Source organism: Tursiops truncatus, chromosome 3, assembly GCF_011762595.2.
Source record: "Tursiops truncatus isolate mTurTru1 chromosome 3, mTurTru1.mat.Y, whole genome shotgun sequence".
NCBI lineage: Eukaryota > Metazoa > Chordata > Mammalia > Artiodactyla > Delphinidae > Tursiops > Tursiops truncatus.
In genome coordinates, this window is record NC_047036.1 from 138,573,926 (window position 1) to 138,594,604 (window position 20,679).

Consider the following 20,679-nt stretch of genomic DNA (forward strand, 5'->3'; position numbering starts at 1 on the left):
TATTACCCACATTTTACAGATAAGGAAACTGAGGGATAAAGAAGTTAAATAACCTTCCCAAGGTCACAACTTGTAAGTGGTAGAGCCAAGATTCATTGCTAGACGTTCTGATTCCAGAGACCCTATCCTGGACATCACACCACTATGTATCAGGTTAAATGTTGCATGTAAACACCCAAAAGGCAGTTTAACTTTCTGTTTGAAGGCAACCCAGCTCTGTAAGCCTAGTTCACTATGACAGCATTGCTCTGCTCGCATAAAACTCAAAGATTCATTGATTCAAACATTTAATTAGCACTACGTATAACACAAACATCACATCAGGCACTAGAGAGATGACAATTTATTTCCAGCTCAGGAACAGCTTATAGCCCAGCAGGAAATAATACAGATATGTAAACAAAAATAATCATAATGTGATACAGGAAGTGACATCCTATGAGGTACATTTAAAATATAAAAAGTTACAGACTTACCAAAATACTATTGCATTTTTATCTCACGCAGGGAGCGGGAAATGAGAGGAGAGAAAAGGATAAGAAAGAAATAATGGCTGAAAGCTTCCCAAACCTGAGGAGAGATTCGGATATTCAAGTTCATGGAGCATATAGGTCATGTTAAAACTTCAATTCAAAATAATCTTCTCCAAGACACAGCATAAGAAAATTGCCTAAAATCAAAGTCAAAAAGAGAGTTTAAAAAGCAGCAAGAAAAATCAAATTTTTTTCATACAAGGAAACCTCCATAAGGTTATTAGCAGATTTCTCAGCAGAGACATTACAGACCAAGAAAGAATGGGAAGATATATTCAAAGTGGTGAAAGAAAAAAAACTGCCATCCCAAGAATACCCAGCGAAGTTATCCTTCAGAAATGAAGATGAGATAAAGAATTTCCTAACACCTACCTCACAAGAAACACTGAAAGCAATTCTTGAAGATGAAATGAAAGGATACCAACTAGTAACATGAAAACTTATGAAAATAAATAGCATACTAGTGAAGGCAATATATAATCAAATTCAGAATACACTAATACTGTAATATGGTGGTATATTAACCACTTAACGCTAATATAAAGGTTTAAGAACAAAAGTAATAAAAATAGCTATAGTTACGATAACTTATTAATGGATACACAATATAAAAAGATGTAAAGTGTAACATCAAAAATATAAAATGTGGAGGGGGAAATGAAACAGTAGACTTTTCATATGCAATTGAAGTTTAGCTGTTATCAGCTTAAAACAGACCGTTATAACTATAAGATATTTGAGGTAAGCCTCAGGGTAACCACAAAGCAAAAACCTCTAGTAAATACATGCAAGATAGAGAAAGACATTAAAATATACTGCCATGGAAAATAATTAATTTACAAAGGAAGACAGCAAGAGAGGAACAAAGGAATAAAGGAATTACAAAACAGCAAGAAAACAATTAATGAGATGGCAACAGTAAGTACTTACATATCAATAATTACTTTAAATGTAAATGGCTGAATGGAGACAAAATAAGACCCAACCATATGCTGCCCACAAGAGACTTACTTCAGCTTCAAGGACACACATAAGCTCAAAGTGAAGGGATGGAAAATGTTATCCCACACAAATGGATACCAAAAGACAGCGGGGTAGCTATACTTATAGCAGACAAAATTAATAGACTTCAAGTAAAAAATAGTAACAAGAGACAAAGAAGGTCATTATATAATGATAAAGGGTCAATTCATTAAGATAATATAACAATTGTAAGTATATATGCATCCAACATCAGAGCACTTAAATATATTAAGCAAATATTAACAGATCTGAAGGAGTAATAGACAATAATATAATAATAATAGTAGGTTACTTCAACATCCCACTTCAAAAATGGATAGATTAATCCAGACAGAAAATCAATAAGGAAACATTAAATTTGAACTATACTTTAGACAAAACAGACCCTACAAATATATACAGACATTCCATCCAACAGCAGCAAAATACAGTTTTCTCAAACACACATGGCATATTATCCAGGATAGGTCATATGTTAGGTAACAAAACAAATATCAAAAAATTTAAAAACACTGAAATTATACCAAATATATTTTCTGACCACAATGGAATGAAACTAGACATCAATAACAGGGGAAAAATGGGAAAATTTATTAAAATGTGGAAATTAAACAAGATGCCACTGAACAACCAATGGGTCACAAGAAATCAAAAGGGAAATCAAAAAATACCTTGAAATGGATAAAAATGAAAAAATATACTAAAACTTATGGGATGAAGCAAAAGCAGTGCTAAAAGGGACGTTTATAGCAATAAATGCCTATATTAAGAAAAAAGAAAGATCTCAAACAACCTAACTTTACACCTTAAGAAACTAGATAAAGAAGAATAAACTAACCTCAAAGTTAGAAGAAGGAGGACATAAAAAAAGATCAGAACAAAAATAAATGAAATAGAGAATGAAAAACACAGAAATGATCAATGAAACTAAGAAATGATCAATGAAACTAACAGCTGACTCTTTGAAAAAATAAACAAATTTGACAAACCTTTAGCTAGTATCACCAAGAAAAAAATGAGTACTCAAACAAGTAAAATTATAAATGAAAAAGGCAACAGTACAACTGATAAAACACAAAGGATCATAAGAGGCTACTATGAATGATTATATGCCAACAAATTGGACAACCTAGAAGAAATTAATTAAATTTTTAGTAACAAACAACCTACTAACCCTGAACCATGAAGAAATAGAAAATCTGACAGGTCAGTAACCAGTAAAGAGATTGAAGCAGTAATCTAAAACCTCCCAACAAGGAATATCCCAGGACCAGATGGTTTCCCCGATAAGTTCTACCAAACATTTAAATAAGAATGAATGCCAATCATTCTCAAACTCTTCCAAAAAATTGAAGAGGAGGCAACATTTCCAATCTCAGTTTTCTAGGCTAGCATTACTTTATACCAAAGACAGATATGGGGCTTCCCTGGTGGCACAGTGGTTGAGGGTCCGCCTGCCAATGCAGGGGACACGGGTTTGTACCCCGGTCTGGGAGGATCCCACATGCCGCGGAGCGGCTGGGTCCGTGGGCCATGGCCGCTGGGCCTGCATGTCCAGAGCCTGTGCTCCACAACGGGAGAGGCCATGACAGTGAGAGGCCCATATACTGCAAAAAAAAAAAAAAAAGACAGATATGGATACTACAAGAAAAGAAAACTACAGGCCAATATCCCTAATGAATATAGATGCAAAAATTCTCCAAAAAACACTAAGTAACCAAATTCAACATCACATTAAAAGAATTTTAGGACTTCCATGGTGGCACATTGGTTAAGAATCTGCCTGCCAATGCAGGGAACACAGTTTCGAGCCCTGGCCCAGGAAGATCCCACATGACGCAGAGCAACTAAGTCCACACACCACAACTACTGAGCCTGTGCTCTAGAGCCCACGTGCCACAACTACTGAAGCCCACGCACCTAGAGCCCATGTTCCACAAGAAGAGAAGCCACTTCAATGAGAAGCCCACGCACCACAACAAAGAGTAGCCCCCGCTCTCCGCAACTAGAGAAAAGCCCGCGTGCAGCCACGAAGACCCAATGCAGCCAAAAATAAATTAATTAATAAATTTATTAAAATAAAATAAATAAAAGAATTTTATGCCATGATCAAGTGGGATTTATCCCTGAGATGAAAGTGTGGCTCAACATACAAAAATCAATAAATGTGATACACCATATTAATAAAATGAAAGATTAACATCATATGATCTCAATAGATGCAGAGAAAGCATCTGACAAAATTCATCATTTCATGATAAAAACTCTCAGCAAATTAGGTATAGAAGGAATGTACCTCAACATAATAAAGGTCGTTATATGATAAGCCCACAGTTAACATCATACTCAACAGGGAAAGGTTGAAAGCTTTTGCTCTAATATCAGGAGCAAGATAAGGGTGCCTACTCTCACTACTCCTATTCAACATAGTACAGAAAGTCCTAGCCAGAGCAATTAGGCAAGAAAAAGAATAAAAGGCAAAAGGCATCCAAACTGGAGAGGAAGAAATAAATTGTCTTAGTTTGCTAACGACATGATCTTGTATATAGAAAATGCTATAGAAACTACCAAAAAAACTGTTAGACCTGATAAACAAATTCAGTAAAGTTTCAGGATAGAAAATCAACATACAAAAATCAATTGCGAGAAATACATCTACGCGTGGAACAACTCCTACAGAACACCTACTGAACGCTGGCAGAAGACCTCAGACCTCCCAAAAGGCAAGGAACCCCCCACGTACCTGGTTCGGGCAAAAGAAAAAACTAAACAGAGACAAAAGGATAGGGACGGGTCCTGCACCAGCGGGAGAGAGCTGTGAAGGAGGAAAAGTGTCCACACACTAGGAAGCCCCTTCGCGGGTGGAGACTTCGGGAGGCGGAGTGGGGGAGCTTGGGAGCCGCGGAGGAGAGCACAGCAACAGGGGTGCGGAGGGCAAAGCGGACAGATTCCAGCGCAGAGGATCGGGCCGACCGGCACTCACCAGCCGAGAGGCTTGTCTGCTCGCCCGCCGGGGCGGCGGGACTGGGAGCTGAGGCTCCGGTTTTTGTCGGAGCGCCGGGAGAGGACTGAGGTTGGCGGCGTGAACACAGCCTGCAGGGCGTTGGTGCGCCGCGGCTGGCCGGGAGAGAGTCCGGGGAGGGGTCTGGACCTGCCGAAGAGGCAAGAGACTTTTACGTCCCTCTTTGTTTCCTGGTGCACGAGGAGAGGGGATTAAGAACGCTGCCTGAGAGAGCTCCAGGGACGGGCGCGAGCCGCGGCTAACAGTGCGGAGCCCAGAGACGGACATGGGACGCTAAGGCCGCTGCTGCCGCCGCCAGGAGGCCTGTGTGCGAACACAGGTCACTAGCCACACGCCCTTCCGGGGAGCCTGTGCAGCCCGCCACTGCCAGGGTCCCGGGATCCAGGGACGGCTCCCCGGGAGAGCGCACGGCGCGCCTCAGGCTGCAGCGTCACGCCGGCCTCTGCCGCTGCAGGCCCGCCCCGCACTCCGTGACCCTCCCTACCCCCCGGCCTGTGTGAGCCAGAGCCTCCGAATCAGCAGCTCCTTTAACCTCGTCCTGTCTGAGCAAAGAACAGACGCCCTCCGGCGACCTACACGCACAGGCGGGGCCAAATCCAAAGCTGAGCCCCTGGGAACTGTCAGAACAAAGAAGAGAAAGGGAAATCTCTCCCAGCAGCCTCAGAAGCAGCGGATTAAAGCTCCACAATCAACTTGATATACCCTGCATCTGTGGAATACCTGAATAGACAACGAATCATCCCAAATTAAGGAGCCCTGTGGATGAAAGGCTCTTGGTGCTGCAGCCAGGACTCAGTGCTGTGCCTCTGAGGTGGGAGAGCCAACTTCAGGACACGGGTCCACAAGAGGCCTCCCAGCTGCACATAATATCAAACAGCAAAAATCTCCGAGAGATCTCCATCTCAACGCCAGCACCCAGCTTCACTCAACGACCAGCAACCTACAGTGCTGGACATCCTATGCCAAACAACTAGCAAGACAGGAACACAACCCCACCCATTAGCAGAGAGGCTGCCCAAAATCATAGTAAGTCTACAGACACCCCAAAACACACCACCAGACGTGGACCTGCCCACCAGAAAGACAAGATCCAGCCTCATACACCAGAACACAGGCACTAGTACCCTCCACCAGGAAGCCTACACAACCCACCGAACCAACCTTAGCCACTGGGGACAGACACAAAAAACAACAGGAACTACGAACCTTCAGCCTGCAAAAAAGGAGACCCCAAACACAGTAAGATAAGCAAAATGAAAAGACAGAAAAACACACAGCAGATGAAGGAGCAAGATAAAAACCCACCAGACCTAACAAATGAAGAGGAAATAGGCAGTCTACCTGAAAAAGAATTCAGAATAATGATAGTAAGGTTGATCCGAAATCTTGGAGATAGAATGGACAATAGAATGGACAAATTGCAAGAATCAGTTAACAAGGACCTAGAAGAACTAAAGATGAAGCAAGCAACGATGAACAACACAATAAATGAAATTAAAAGTACTCTAGATGGGATCAATAGCAGAATAACTGAGGCAGAAGAACGGATAAGTAACCTGGAAGATAAAATAGTGGAAATAACTACTGCAGAGCAGAATAAAGAAAAAAGAATGAAAAGAACTGAGGACAGTCTCAGAGACCTCTGGGACAACATTAAACGCACCAACATTCGAATTATAGGGGTTCCAGAAGAAGAAGAGAAAAAGAAAGGGACGGAGAAAATATTTGAAGAGATTATAGTTGAAAACTTCCCTAATATGGGAAAAGAAATCGTTAATCAAGTCCAGGAAGCACAGAGAGTCCCATACAGGATAAATCCAAGGAGAAATACGCCAAGACACATATTAATCAAATTGTCAAAAATTAAATACAAAGAAAACATATTAAAAGCAGCAAGGGAAAAACAACAAATAACACACAAGGGAATCCCCATAAGGTTAACAGCTGATCTTTCAGCAGAAACTCTGCAAGCCAGAAGGGAGTGGCAGGACATATTGAAAGTGTTGAAGGAGAAAAACCTGCAACCAAGATTACTCTACCCAGCAAGGATCTCATTCAGATTTGATGGAGAAATTAAAACCTTTACAGACAAGCAAAAGCTGAGAGAGTTCAGCACCACCAAACCAGCTCTACAACAACTGCTAAAGGAACTTCTCTAGGCAAGAAACACAAAAGAAGGAAAGGACCTACAATAACGAACCCAAAACAATTAAGAAAATGGGAATAGAAACACACGTATCGATAATTACCTTAAATGTAAATGGACTAAATGCTCCCACCAAAGACACAGATTGGCTGAATGGATACAAAAACAAGACCCATATATTTGCTGTCTACAAGAGACCCACTTCAGACCTAGAGACACATACAGACTGAAAGTGAGGGGATGGAAAAAGATATTTCATGCAAATGGAAACCAAAAGAAAGCTGGAGTAGCAATTCTCATATCAGACAAAATAGACTTTAAAACAAAGACTATTAGAAGAGACAAAGAAGGACACTACATAATGATCAAGGGATCGATCCAAGAGGAAGATATAACAATTGTAAATATTTATGCACCCAACATAGGTGCACCTCAATACATAAGGCAAATACTGACAACCATAAAAGGGGAAATCGACAGTAACACATTCATAGTAGGGGACTTTAACACCCCACTTTCACCAATGGACAGAACATCCAAAATGAAAATAAATAAGGAAACACAAGCTTTAAATGATACATTAAACGAGATGGAGTTAATTGATATTTATAGGACATTCCATCCAAAAACAACAGAATACACATTTTTCTCAAGTGCTCATGGAACATTCTCCAGGATAGATCATATCTTGGGTCACAAATCAAGCCTTGGTAAATTTAAGAAAATTGAAATTGTATCAAGTATCTTTTCTGACCACAACGCCATGAGACTAGATATCAATTACAGGAAAAGATCTGTAAAAAATACAAACACATGGAGGCTAAACAATACACTACTTAATAATGAAGTGATCACTGAAGAAATCAAAGAGGAAATCAAAAAATACCTAGAAACAAATGACAATGGAGACACAACGACCCAAAACCTGTGGGATGCAGCAAAAGCAGTTCTAAGGGGGAAGTTTATAGCAATACAAGCCCACCTTAAGAAGCAGGAAACATCTCGAATAAACAACCTAACCTTGCACCTCAAGCAATTAGAGAAAGAAGAACAAGAAAACCCCAAAGCTAGCAGAAGGAAAGAAATCATAAAAATCAGATCAGAAATAAATGAAAAAGAAATGAAGGAAACAATAGCAAAGATCAATAAAACTAAAAGCTGGTTCTTTGAGAAGGTAAACAAAATAGATAAACCACTAGCCAGACTCATTAAGAAAAAAAGGGAGAAGACTCAAATCAATAGAATTAGAAATGAAAAAGGAGAGGTAACAACTGACACTGCAGAAATAAAAGAGATCATGAGAGATTACTACAAACAACTCTATGCCAATAAAATGGACAATCTGGAAGAAATGGACAAATTCTTAGAAATGCACAACCTGCCAAGACTGAATCAGGAAGAAATAGAAAATATGAACAGACCAATCACAAGCACTGAAATTGAAACTGTGATTAAAAATCTTCCAACAAAGAAAAGCCCAGGACCAGATGGCTTCACAGGCGAATTCTATCAAACATTTAGAGAAGAGCTAACACCTATCCTTCTCAAACTCTTCCAAAATATAGCAGAGGGAGGAACACTCCCAAACTCCTTCTACGAGGCCACCATCACCTTGATACCAAAACCAGACAAGGATGTCACAAAGAAAGAAAACTACAGGCCAATATCACTGATGAACATAGATGCAAAAATCCTCAACAAAATACTAGCAAATAGAATCCAACAGCACATTAAAAGGATCATACACCATGATCAAGCGGGGTTTATTCCAGGAATGCAAGGATTCTTCAATATACGCAAATCTATCAATGTGATAAACCATATTAACAAACTGAAGGAGAAAAACCATATGATCATCTCAATAGATGCAGAGAAAGCTTTCGACAAAATTCAACACCCATTTATGATAAAAACCCTGCAGAAAGTAGGCATAGAGGGAACTTTCCTCAACATAATAAAGGCCATATATGACAAGCCCACAGCAAACATCATCCTCAATGGTGAAAAACTGAAAGCATTTCCACTAAGATCAGGAACAAGACAAGGTTGCCCACTCTCACCACTCTTATTCAACATAGTTTTGGAAGTTTTAGCCACAGCAATCAGAGAAGAAAAGGAAATAAAAGGAATCCAAATCGGAAAAGAAGAAGTAAAGCTGTCACTGTTTGCAGATGACATGATCCTATACATAGAGAACCCTAAAGATGCTACCAGAAAACTACTAGAGCTAATCAATGAATTTGGTAAAGTGGCAGGATACAAAATTAATGCACAGAAATCTCTGGCATTCCTATATACTAATGATGAAAAATCTGAAAGTGAAATCAAGAAAACACTCCCATTTACCATTGCAACAAAAAGAATAAAATATCTAGGAATAAACCTACCTAAGGAGACAAAAGATCTGTATGCAGAAAATTATAAGACATTGATGAAAGAAATTAAAGATGATACAAATAGATGGAGAGATATACCATGTTCTTGGATTGGAAGAATCAACATTGTGAAAATGACTCTACTACCAAAAGCAATCTATAGATTCAATGCAATCCCTATCAAACTACCACTGGCATTTTTCACAGAACTAGAACAAAAAATTTTGCAATTTGTATGGAAACACAAAAGACCCCGAATAGCCAAAGCAATCTTGAGAACGAAAGAAGGAACTGGAGGAATCAGGCTCCCAGACTTCAGACTATACTACAAAGCTACAGTTATCAAAACGGTATGGTACTGGCACAAAAACAGAAAGATAGATCAATGGAACAGGATAGAAAGCCCAGAGATAAACCCACGCACATATGGTCACCTTATCTTTGACAAAGGAGGCAGAAATGTACCGTGGAGAAAGGACAGCCTCTTCAATAAGTGGTGCTGGGAAAACTGGACAGCTACATGTAAAAGTATGAAGTTAGATCACTCCCTAACACCATACACAAAAATAAGCTCTAAATGGATTAAAGACCTAAATGTAAGGCCAGAAACTATCAAACTCTTAGAGGAAAACATAGGCAGAACACTCTATGACATAAATCACAGCAAGATTCTTTCTGACCCACCTCCTAGAGTAATGGAAATAAAAACAAGAGTAAACAAATGGGACCTAATGAAACTTAAAAGCTTTTGCGCAGCAAAGGAAACCATAAAGAAGACCAAAAGACAACCCTCAGAATGGGAGAAAATATTTGCAAATGAAGCAACTGACAAAGGATTGATCTCCAAAATTTATAAGCAGCTCATGCAGCTTAATAACAAAAAAACAAACAACCCAATCCAAAAATGGGCAGAAGACCTAAATAGACATTTCTCCAAAGAAGATATACAGACTGCCAACAAACACATGAAAGAATGCTCAACATCACTAATCATGAGAGAAATGCAAATCAAAACTACAATGAGATATCATCTCACACCAGTCAGAATGGCTATCATCAAAAAATCTAGAAACAATAAATGCTGGAGAGGGTGTGGAGAAAAGGGAACCCTCTTACACTGTTGGTGGGAATGTAAATTGATACAGCCACTGTGGAGAACAGTATGGAGGTTCCTTAAAAAGCTACAAATAGAACTACCATATGACCCAGCAATCCCACTACTGGGCATATACCCTGAGAAAACCATAATTCAAAAAGAGTCATGTACCAAAATGTTCATTGCAGCTCTATTTACAATAGCCCAGAGATGGAAACAACCTAAGTGTCCATCATCGGATGAATGGATAAAGAAGATGTGGCACATATATACAATGGAATATTACTCAGCCATAAAAAGAGACGAAATTGAGCTATTTGTAATGAGGTGGATAGACCTAGAGTCTGTCATACAGAGTGAAGTAAGTCAGAAAGAGAGAGACAAATACCGTATGCTAACACATATATATGGAATTAAAAAAAAAAAAAAATGTCATGAAAAACCTAGGGGTGAAACAGGAATAAAGACACAGACTTACTAGAGAATGGACTTGAGGCTATGGGGAGGGGGAAGTGTAAACGGTGACAAAGCGATAAAGAGGCATGGACATATATACACTACCAAACGTAAGGTAGATAGCTAGTGGGAAGCAGCCGCATAGCACAGGGAGATCAGCTCGGTGCTTTGTGACCGCCTGGAGGGGTGGGATAGGGAGGGTGGGAGGGAGGGAGACGCAAGCGGGAAGAGATATGGGAATATATGTATATATATAACTGATTCATTTTGTTGTGAAGCTGAAACTAACATACCATTGTAAAGCAATTATACTCCAATAAAGATGTTAAAAGAAAAAAAAAAAAAAATCAATTGCATTGGTATATACTAACAATGAACTATCTGAAAAAAAGATAAAGAAAACAATCCCATTTACAACAAAGTCAAAAACAATGAAAACTTAGAAATAAATTTAACCAAGTGAAAGATCTAGACACTGAAAACTATAATACATTCATGAAGAAATTAAAGAAGCCACAAATAAATGGAGAGAGATCCTGTTTTCATAGGTCAGAACTAACTAACATTGTTAAAATGTCCATACTACCCAAAGCAATCTACAGATTCAGTGCAATCCCTAACAAGTTTCCAATAGCATTTTTCACAGATATGGAAAAAACAACTCTAAAATTGTATGTAACCACAAATGACCCTGTACAGCCAAAGTAATCTTGAGAAAAAACAAAGCTAGAGGTACGATACTTCCTGATTTCAAACTATATTATAAAGCTATAGTAATCAAAACAGTATGATACTGGAATAAAAATAGACACATAGACCAATGAAATAGAATCAAGGATGCAGATTGAAACCCTTGCACATGTGCTCATATAATTTTTGACAAGGGAAGCAAGAATACTCGATGGGGAAAGAATAGTCTCTTCGATAAATGATGTTGGAAAAAAATGGATAGTCACATGCAAGAGAATGAAACTGGACCCCTATATTACACCATTCACAAAAATGCAATGCATTAAAGACTTAAATATAAGGTCTGAACTGGTAAAATTCCTGGTAGAAAATACAGCGAAATGCTCCTTGCCATAGGTCTTGGCAATGATATTTTTGGATGTGAAACTAAAAGCACAAGCAACAAAAGCAAAATCACCAAGTGGGATTATATCAAATTAAACAGCTTCTGCACAGCAAAAGAAACAATCAACAAAATGAAAAGGCAACCTATGGAATGGAGCACATGTATGCAAACCATATATTTGATAAGGGGTTAATATCCAAAATATATAAGGAACTCATATAACTCAATAGCAAAGAAAAAAATCTGATTTTAAAATGGGCAGAGGACTTGAATAGTCCTCTGAATAGAGGACTTGACAAACCTGAAGTGGACAGAATTGGTATTATTAAAGAATAAGACTGTCTCCCTGAATGACTCTCGATTCCTAGGAAGGCTTGTTCTTATTTTCTAACCAAAACTTTCAAAAAGATGGGCTTGAAATGAACTGCCAAAGACTGAATGGACAGTGGTCAATTGTCAAATCAACTGAACAAAAGAGGATCATGGACTCTCAGAGCTGGCAAAATCACCAGGGTCAAACCTTTATTTCTTACATGAGGAGGCTGAGATGCAGAGAGATGAGGTGTCTTGTCCTACAAAATACGTGCAGCTGCTGATTCAGGATTCTAGAGCCGAATTCCCTCTGTCTCCAGGGCCATGCTTCTCCCAGTGTATAACACCAGTGACAGCGAATGACTGCTACCTGTTACTTCTTATAGCCATTGCTTCCCCAGTACACTCTCATTCTCTCCCTTCTCTTGGGATAGACAAAGGTTTTTCTATCGCAATCCACTTACTCATTGAGCATATACAGAGACTCAAATAGTTCTCTATGCAGTACCCCATGCATCCTCTACCCAGGATAAGAATTGACACAATCGATAACAGTAAACTTCTAGTCCATTCCTAAAAGACAAGAAAAGGTACTAATATAAAGCAGCTATGCCCTAAGGTGACAAGTTAATACTGGAACTGGAGTGAACAGCCTCCTACCATAATAAACCCAGAAACTTCATTAAAGTAATGTTTGCTTATTAAACTGGAACCAATTAAAAGTAATCAACAAAAAAGTGATCTATTTCTTCTACTATATTAATTCAATTTGGATGAGAATAATCTATACCTCAAATTAATCACTTCAGTGGGAGTTGGTTAAAACAGTTAGGTTTTCCAGCCTATCAATTTTTAAACTAAAATGGAGAAAAACACAAAAGCAGTTCAGTTTAAATAAAAGTACTTTGAAGCTTTGAACTTCAAAATAATCAGATATTGAGCAGACATAGCTATTTTTCCAACGTAGATCCTAATTAGTTTTCTTCGGTCTGAGGCTGAGATGCATCTAATAAACTTGCAAATTTAGCAATTATCTGCAAAAATCTTTTCCTTTAAATAACTTGAGAGTTGTCTCCTGGGACTAAAAATATACGCAACAGATAGAGAAATGTTTAAAAATGACAAATTTGCCTGACTAAAATATACTTAGAAATGTGAAAAATCTGTGCTTAAATAAGTTACCTCAAAATTGCATCACGTGACCATGAATTTCAAACTTATTAAACTTTCAAAATCTCAAAGGTGTAAGGAAAATGTCAGCAGTTCCTGGCAAGCAAGAGTAAACTTTATACTATGATAATGCTTCACAGACTGCAAAGTCTGAATTTCAGAGCAGAAAGAAATCTCAGCAACCACCTAAATGAAATTCTGTGTTTCACATTTGTTTATTATACTTACAATCTGAGTTAACTCCCAGAAGGGACAAGGGTAGTTGGGATTAAAACCCCAGGGTACTGCCTGCTCACTCAGTGCTTGCCACCTCTTCCCATCATAACGTGCAGCCCCCTCAGTTTCCTCTCTTCAGAGCTGGGTGGCTGCCAGGTTTATATAACAAAGAAACCTGCACTCCCTCATCCTCATGTTTTCTTGGTTCCTCTTCACCCTAAAAGTCAAGACTATTTACTTTGGGATCTTTATTTCCTTATAGAGCACAAGCCCTGACTGTTTGCTTTCTAGCTTAAAGCAATAGGTCTAAAATATAATACAACCTTTATTCTTTTCCTTCTAAAATAGGGTGACAGTAAGTAAAATATATCTTTCAGATCCAGGACAAGCAAAGGAGAAGTTATTAAAGTATATGCCAATTAACAAATAATCATACTAAGTGGAGCTCCCCTCAGTGACTCAACATAGTTGTTTTTGTTTTTGTTCCGCTCCGCGGAACGTGGGATCCTCCCGGACCGGGGCACGAACCCGTGTCCCCTGCATCGGCAGGCGGACTCTCAACCACTGCGCCACCAGGAAAGCCCAACAGAGTTGGTTTTGTTGCAAAGAAGCAGGCTCTGGAGTCAGACTTCCAGAGACCTTAAATCCTGCTTCTCCCACTGATTAACTGTGTGACTTTAAGCTCGATGTTCTTCTTACCACATCCTCACCAGTTTTATATTTCAAAAATAAAAAGGAAAGAAAATATCAATATACATATATTTATATATCTGAAATTATAAAAATATGTAATTATATATAAAATTATATATATAAGTCCCTGGATTACTGCCTCAATGCCTCTTTTTAAAATGTCAAATAACACATTATTTCATTACTTTTTATCTTTCAGGGGTTATCTCTGCTATACTAAACATGTGTCAGTCAGCCTATTATGTAATCCAGGGGCTACTTACACAAGTTCCTTAAAATTTCCAAGTCTCAGGTTTCCTCATGTATAATCCTTAAAGAATAAAAGGAGACAACAACTATTCTGCTATGAGTTAAATGTAGAGATTTAGCAGACTTTTCACCCTCTTCTAGTCTTCTCCCTTTATAACAGAGGCTAGAATCTTAGGAACTATATTTCTCAGACTCCTTTGCCAATGTGATTCTAGATATAGTTTAGTTTCTACAATTCGGGTGAGTTTTGGAAGACAAGACAGCTACAGTACATTACTCTTCCTTTGGTAGTAGCAGGTAATCGTGTGACCTCTGGCATACATAATGCTTCACAGAGGCCTCTGGATATTTCCCACCCCCATCCCCACCCACACCTCAGCATTACCTATCTTCATGCTACAAGTTGTCTTTTCCTAACATGGCAAAAGCAGCAACCTCTTGATCCTCTAAAAATCTAGAGCCAACAGAAAGTCAGTGACTTTTCCTGACCTTCACTCTTCAAGCCCATCCAATAATTTTGTAATCAACTAATCACCTGTATTAAATTCCTCTCTTCACAAAATACTTAGAATAATGCCTGTTTTCCTGACTGCCCTGACTGATAAACCTATAAAGTATTCGTCACAGTGCAGTGCCTAGCACAGAGTAGGCACTCAATAAAGATAACTTGTAATGGTAGTAGTAGTAATAGCCACAGCAGGAGGAGGAGTAGAGGCAGTAAACTAAATACCCACATTTTCAAACAAAACAAGGATAAAGTACCACGCAAATTAGGGGAAGTTCTGGATTATGGAAATCATAAGAGAAACGCTACCTTAGTTTTTAGAATTTGATGCAATAATTCAATTCAGCTGTCATGCTATTTTGTTGAACAATATATGGATTTGCAAGTATTGTTTGTGTATTTTATATCCTTGTGATTTGGAAGAATGATCTCTAGACAAGAAACCAGGAAATCTGGATTCAAATCTCACTCAGCCAATTTTTAAACTGTGATCTTGTAGAAGTCAGCTTTTGGTGCTTCAGTTTTCAAATCTGCAAAACGAAGTAGTCGAACCAAATGCTCAGTGAGGGCCTATGTTCTGCTTTTTTAACTAAGTATGTGAAGGGCTTTAAGGTCCTTGAGGACGATTGCCCAAAGTCATTTAAATATTCCCCTGAAATCAAATGTATGTGATTAATTTTCCTAAGAAAGAAAGCATTTGCATATCAAAAGGTATTTTTCATTTTAACATAGCCTAGCTCCTGTCCCAATTATCACCAAATTTTTATTAATAAAGTAATGCTGTCTCATTTCAACCAATTTACTGTGGAGAGAAAAGAGACAGACCTGAAAAGTATCCATTCATTCCAGCTCCATCTCAGACAGCAATTATACACTGGTCTTTTCAATCATCAAATCCAAACAAACAAGTAGCTCCTAGTTTAAAAAAAAAAAAAAAAAAAAAAAAAAGGAAAAAGTAGAGGAGAGAGAGATGAGAGAGATGCAGAGAAAGAAAGACAGAGACAGAGAGACAGAAACAGAGATGAAGACACAAGAGAGAATATGGAAACATTTTGAAAAGTACAAAACACTCAATAAATGTAAATATAGGCAGCTTCAACCACCCATTGGAGAATTAATTAACCAATCAATGAATTCTACTTCTTTATGTTGCTTGAAAGTTTAAATTACCTAAGGCAGTCCAGCAGACAGTGGTGAGAGCATGAGCTTTGAGTCCAAGCAGACACAACTGAATGTCAGATTCAGTAATCACCGGCTGTTTCAACTGTAAACAATTTGACCTCCATGTGCCTCCGTTTCTCATTAGTAACATGAGAATAACAGTAATATCATAGGATTGTTGTGTGGATTAACTGACAAAATACATGTCTACACATGCACTTATCAAGGTATTTAGTATAGAGTAAGTGCTCCATACCTGCTAGTTATTGGTAGAAATTGCCCCTCCCACCTGAGTTGTTCCACTTCATGAACTATCCTTAGCTAACCCATTGGTGCCTTTTGCAGCAATGTCATTATTCTAAGCCCAGCTCTGTAGGGCTAAACTGATTTCAGCCTACCACATGTGAAGATATGCTGAAAGGAAAAACCAGAACAAATCAGAAAGTAAATTAAACTTACTAAGTTGACGCTGAAGTTGAATTATAAAGGAAAAGTATGATCTTTTTAAGTGATTAGGAATACTCTATTCAGTCACAACTCAATCTTTTAATCTGCTTTTATTTTCAGCAGATGCTTACCCATTCAGTCCTAATTAAATTATAAAAATGACTGTGCACCTGACAAGACCAACACATGTGCTGACACTTCCACATGAGCATGACTGATCAGATAACCTTCAGTGACAGAGGATTTTGCAAAATCTAAAAGAAAGAGGGAAAAGATACAAATCCAAGGGGCCTCAGAAAAATATTTCTCAATATACTAATAAACTGGTGTCTTATCAGACAGTTATTCTCAAAGTGTGGTCCATGGCCCTTTATGGGCTGTCACACACTTTACAGTGGGCCATGAACTTCTCCAATTCAGTGGCAATATCATTAACAAACATTCCTTAGATGTAATATGTGCTATTAACTATTCTAGATGCTGAGGATACAGCAGTAAATAATATAGAACAAGCCCTTGCTCTCCTGGGCTTACTTTCTAGTGTCCAGAGACAGACACATAAAAATTAATAATATATATTCTGTGTCAGACGATGATAAGTGCTTTGGAGAATAATAAACAGTGAAGGTGCATAGAATTGCCATGGTGGGGAGCAAGTTTCAATTTTAAATAGAATAGTCAGGGAAAGGCTTACCAAGATGATAACATTTGAGTAAAGATCTCAGTGAGGTGAGTTGTAAGCCATTTGCATATTTGGGGAAAGAGAATTCCAGGCAGAGGGAAGAAAAAGGCAAAGACACTGGGGTGAGGAAGTATAAGGAAGTCAGCGTGGCCAATCTTTTTTCTAACTCCTTTTTTCACTCAATGCAGTAAGTGCACCATGGAATATTTTGACTTTCCCAAAACGACCTCCCCAAAATCAGGAAAGTCCTCTGAGGCACTGCTGCAAGTTGAGCCCTGTACAGTGGAGACCTGGGCAAATTACTCAGAACAACATGATACCATTAAAAAAGAAGCATGTCCAATGAAGATTCATTTTGTGCTGGTATATGCTTCAAGGCACTTCCCTAACTTTATCTCATAAGAACTCCAAGGACTGAGCCACCATCTCCCTCCAGAGCCACCCTGATTTCTATATTTGGGTTACTTTCCTACACAGTTTGCCATGGACTGATATACAGTTTTAAGACTTCTTCCCTTCCTTTCCCTGCCCCTTCTTTAGACAGATTCTTTAAAGGTTTTCCCTGTGATTTTACCAATAACAACTCTTGGAAAAGCAAGGGGAATTAATAGCATAATAAACACAGGGATCCTACCAAGTTGTAAGACAGGACACGGGGAGGGGGAAGGGTAAACTGGGATGAAGTGAGAGAGTGGCATGGACATATATACACTACCAAATGTAAAACAGATAGCTAGTGGGAAGCAGCACACAGGGAGATCAGCTAGGTGCTTTGTGACCACCTAGAGGGGTGGGATAGGGAGGGTGCGAGGGAGACTCAAGAGGGAGGGGAGATATGGGGATATATGTACATGTACAGCTGATTCACTTTGTTATAAAGCAGAAGCTAACACACCACTGTAAAGCAATTTTACTCCAATAAAGATGTTAAAAAAAAAAAGAAGCATGTCCAAATGAATTTCATATCATAGTCTCTTAACTCTGGAAAATACAAGCCCTGTGAATAAAAACTAAAGAATAGCAACCATGTAATAATGGCACTCATTCAATAGTCAGCAAATATTTGGTAAGCATGAATTATGTTTCAGATATTATTCTTTATATTATTATTAGGAATACAAATAAGTAGACCATTTCCTCTCATCCTGGGCTTGGACAGATAAAAGGGACACACTCACAGAATCATGTGATAAAACAATTCATGCACATGGAATCAACTTTCCATCCCAACAAGTGCCATCAGGAACATTCTGAAGACAATTTCCTTTGGAGTCTCACATTATAGCCATGGTAATCTCCATTTACAGACAATCCTGGGATTATCAACTTAATATTATTCACAAGTACTGGATAGCATAGGTTCTAAAAATAGATGTAAACAGATTAGATTCTGTGTTCCTAGCAGAGATAAATTTCACATAAAGCAAGCAAGAAATAAAAAGGTACTCTGGAGAAAAAACTTTCCACTTACCCTTGGGCTGGACAACCCTTTGGTATTTTATGGATGCAGAAAATAGCACAGACAATTCCCCCTTGTCTTCTATTCCCATGGTGAACATCTGCTGCATTTATCTTTCCACAGTCCATTCTCCCCTTCTCTTAAAGAATCATTTCCTTTTCCACTCTGAGTCTGTTACTTTGATTATGACTCACAACTCCAGTGGTAAGCAAGTGACTGAGATTGAAACAGAGTATTTCCCGTGCCCTTGCAGGGCCAGCTTTACAGGCATGTGAGCTGTGAAGGTGTACAGGGCCCTGCACTTATAAGGGCCTCACACTGGGTTTAATGCTCTTCAGTCTCTGTTTCAAAGTGCTAATAACTTTCTCTTTGAATTTGTGTTTTGTAAATAAAGCCCATGAGACAATAGAATATACATGTGCGCAGAGAAAATACATACAATATGCACCATTCCTGGTCACTCCATTCACATATAAAATTTGTATATCACATTCTGGAGGTCCCATGAATACAACATTCCAGTCTGTAGAGTTATGAAGATTAAAAGCAAACACTAAGAATTTTTACTAAAACTGAGTAATTGAGGCCCCTGAAAACCACACTTTCCACGTGAATCAGGTTTGCTTCAATGGAGAAAAAAGCAATAGCATTCTAGGAAACACAAATGACCAGAAAACCCAATTGTATTCATTTTTTACTGTTACTTTCCTGTATTAGGCAACCACTTATGCTGAAAATAATGACTCAGAAGAAAAGAGAACTATGGGGTAACTCATAGTTCCTTTTCCTTTTGGTCCTTCCTTACTCAACAGTAATCTGAAAGAGGGAGAGTGTTGATAGAATGAGCACATAACCAGAAGTGAAGTTAGTTTGATGAAGCATCTCCACTGCTTTGGTAAGAACAAAATTCATGTGCATGGGCAGGCTATGAAACTTATACAATGTTATAAACCAATGTTACCTCGATTTTTTGGGGGGGGGGTTCTTTTTTTGTGGTACGCGAGCCTCTCACTGTTGTGGCCTCTCCCGTTGCGGAGCACAGGCTCCAGACGCGCAGGCCCAGCGGCCATGGCTCACGGGCCCAGCCACTCCGCGGCAATGTGGGATCTTCCCGGACCGGGGCATGAACCCGTGTCCCCTGCATCGTCAGGCGGACTCTCAACCACTGCGCCACCAGGGAAGCCCGATTTTTTTTTTTTAAGTTGCATTATATACTCCTACTTATGTCACTTAAGATGAAATGGAATTAAGGTGTTCCACATCCTACCTGATCAAAATCCTCCCTCACCTTTACTCACAGGTTCCATCAGACAATGCTTCAAAGAGACAAACTCTACCAACCTCTGGTCTGAGTCTCTCAGGTATTCATCTCTGTGGTACCACAGGGGATATACACTTGGTCTTTGTCCCAGATTCCTGGCACAAATCTCCTAGAAGCCTTAGGATCTCCAGAGTGATGTGTCTTTTGTGTGCTAGTGACATGACTGGTGCTGAGGGCCCCTAGATACTTTCAGGATGGGGGCTGATCACCAGAAAGACCAATCATGATTTGAAGGTGGGAACTTTCCATACCTTCCCCATCTGTGGGATAGGGAGAAAGGCTAGAATTTGAGCTAATCACCAATGGCCAATGATTTAATCAATCATGTCTGTGTCAAGAGACTTCTGTAAAGTCCTTAAACTACAGGTTTCAGAGAGCTTCTTGGTTGGGGAATGCATCCAGTGCCGGGACAGTGGTGGTGCACCCCAATTCTACAGGGAAGAAGCTCCTGTACTCAGGACCCTTCCAGACCTCACTCTGTACACCTGTTCATGTGGATTGCTGTGGATTGTTTTGATAGGATTTCAAATCCACTTGTTTATGACAAAAATGAAGTTGTTTTTAAGAGTAAAGTTGTTTTTAAGAATGAAGTGTTTGTCTTGATATAAAAGTGAAATTGTGTGTCAGGAGGTCATTATCCACATCTGTGGTTTCCAGTAAGCACTCAGAAGCTCAGCTCCTGAGGGGCCCTGCTGGGGCCTTATTAGTAAGAACATAGGGAGAAGCAACTATGGGGAG

At 39.0% G+C, this 20,679-nt stretch overlaps 1 long non-coding RNA gene across 1 annotated transcript in view; it reads right to left on the reverse strand.

The window, feature by feature from the left end:
• LOC141278355 (uncharacterized) overlaps positions 1-20,679 on the reverse strand; it is a 45,845-nt gene that overhangs the window by 15,166 nt on the left and 10,000 nt on the right. The window contains exon 4 of the long non-coding RNA XR_012330942.1: positions 571-670. This is a non-coding gene — a long non-coding RNA (uncharacterized lncRNA). The remainder of the gene's footprint in view (positions 1-570; positions 671-20,679) is intronic.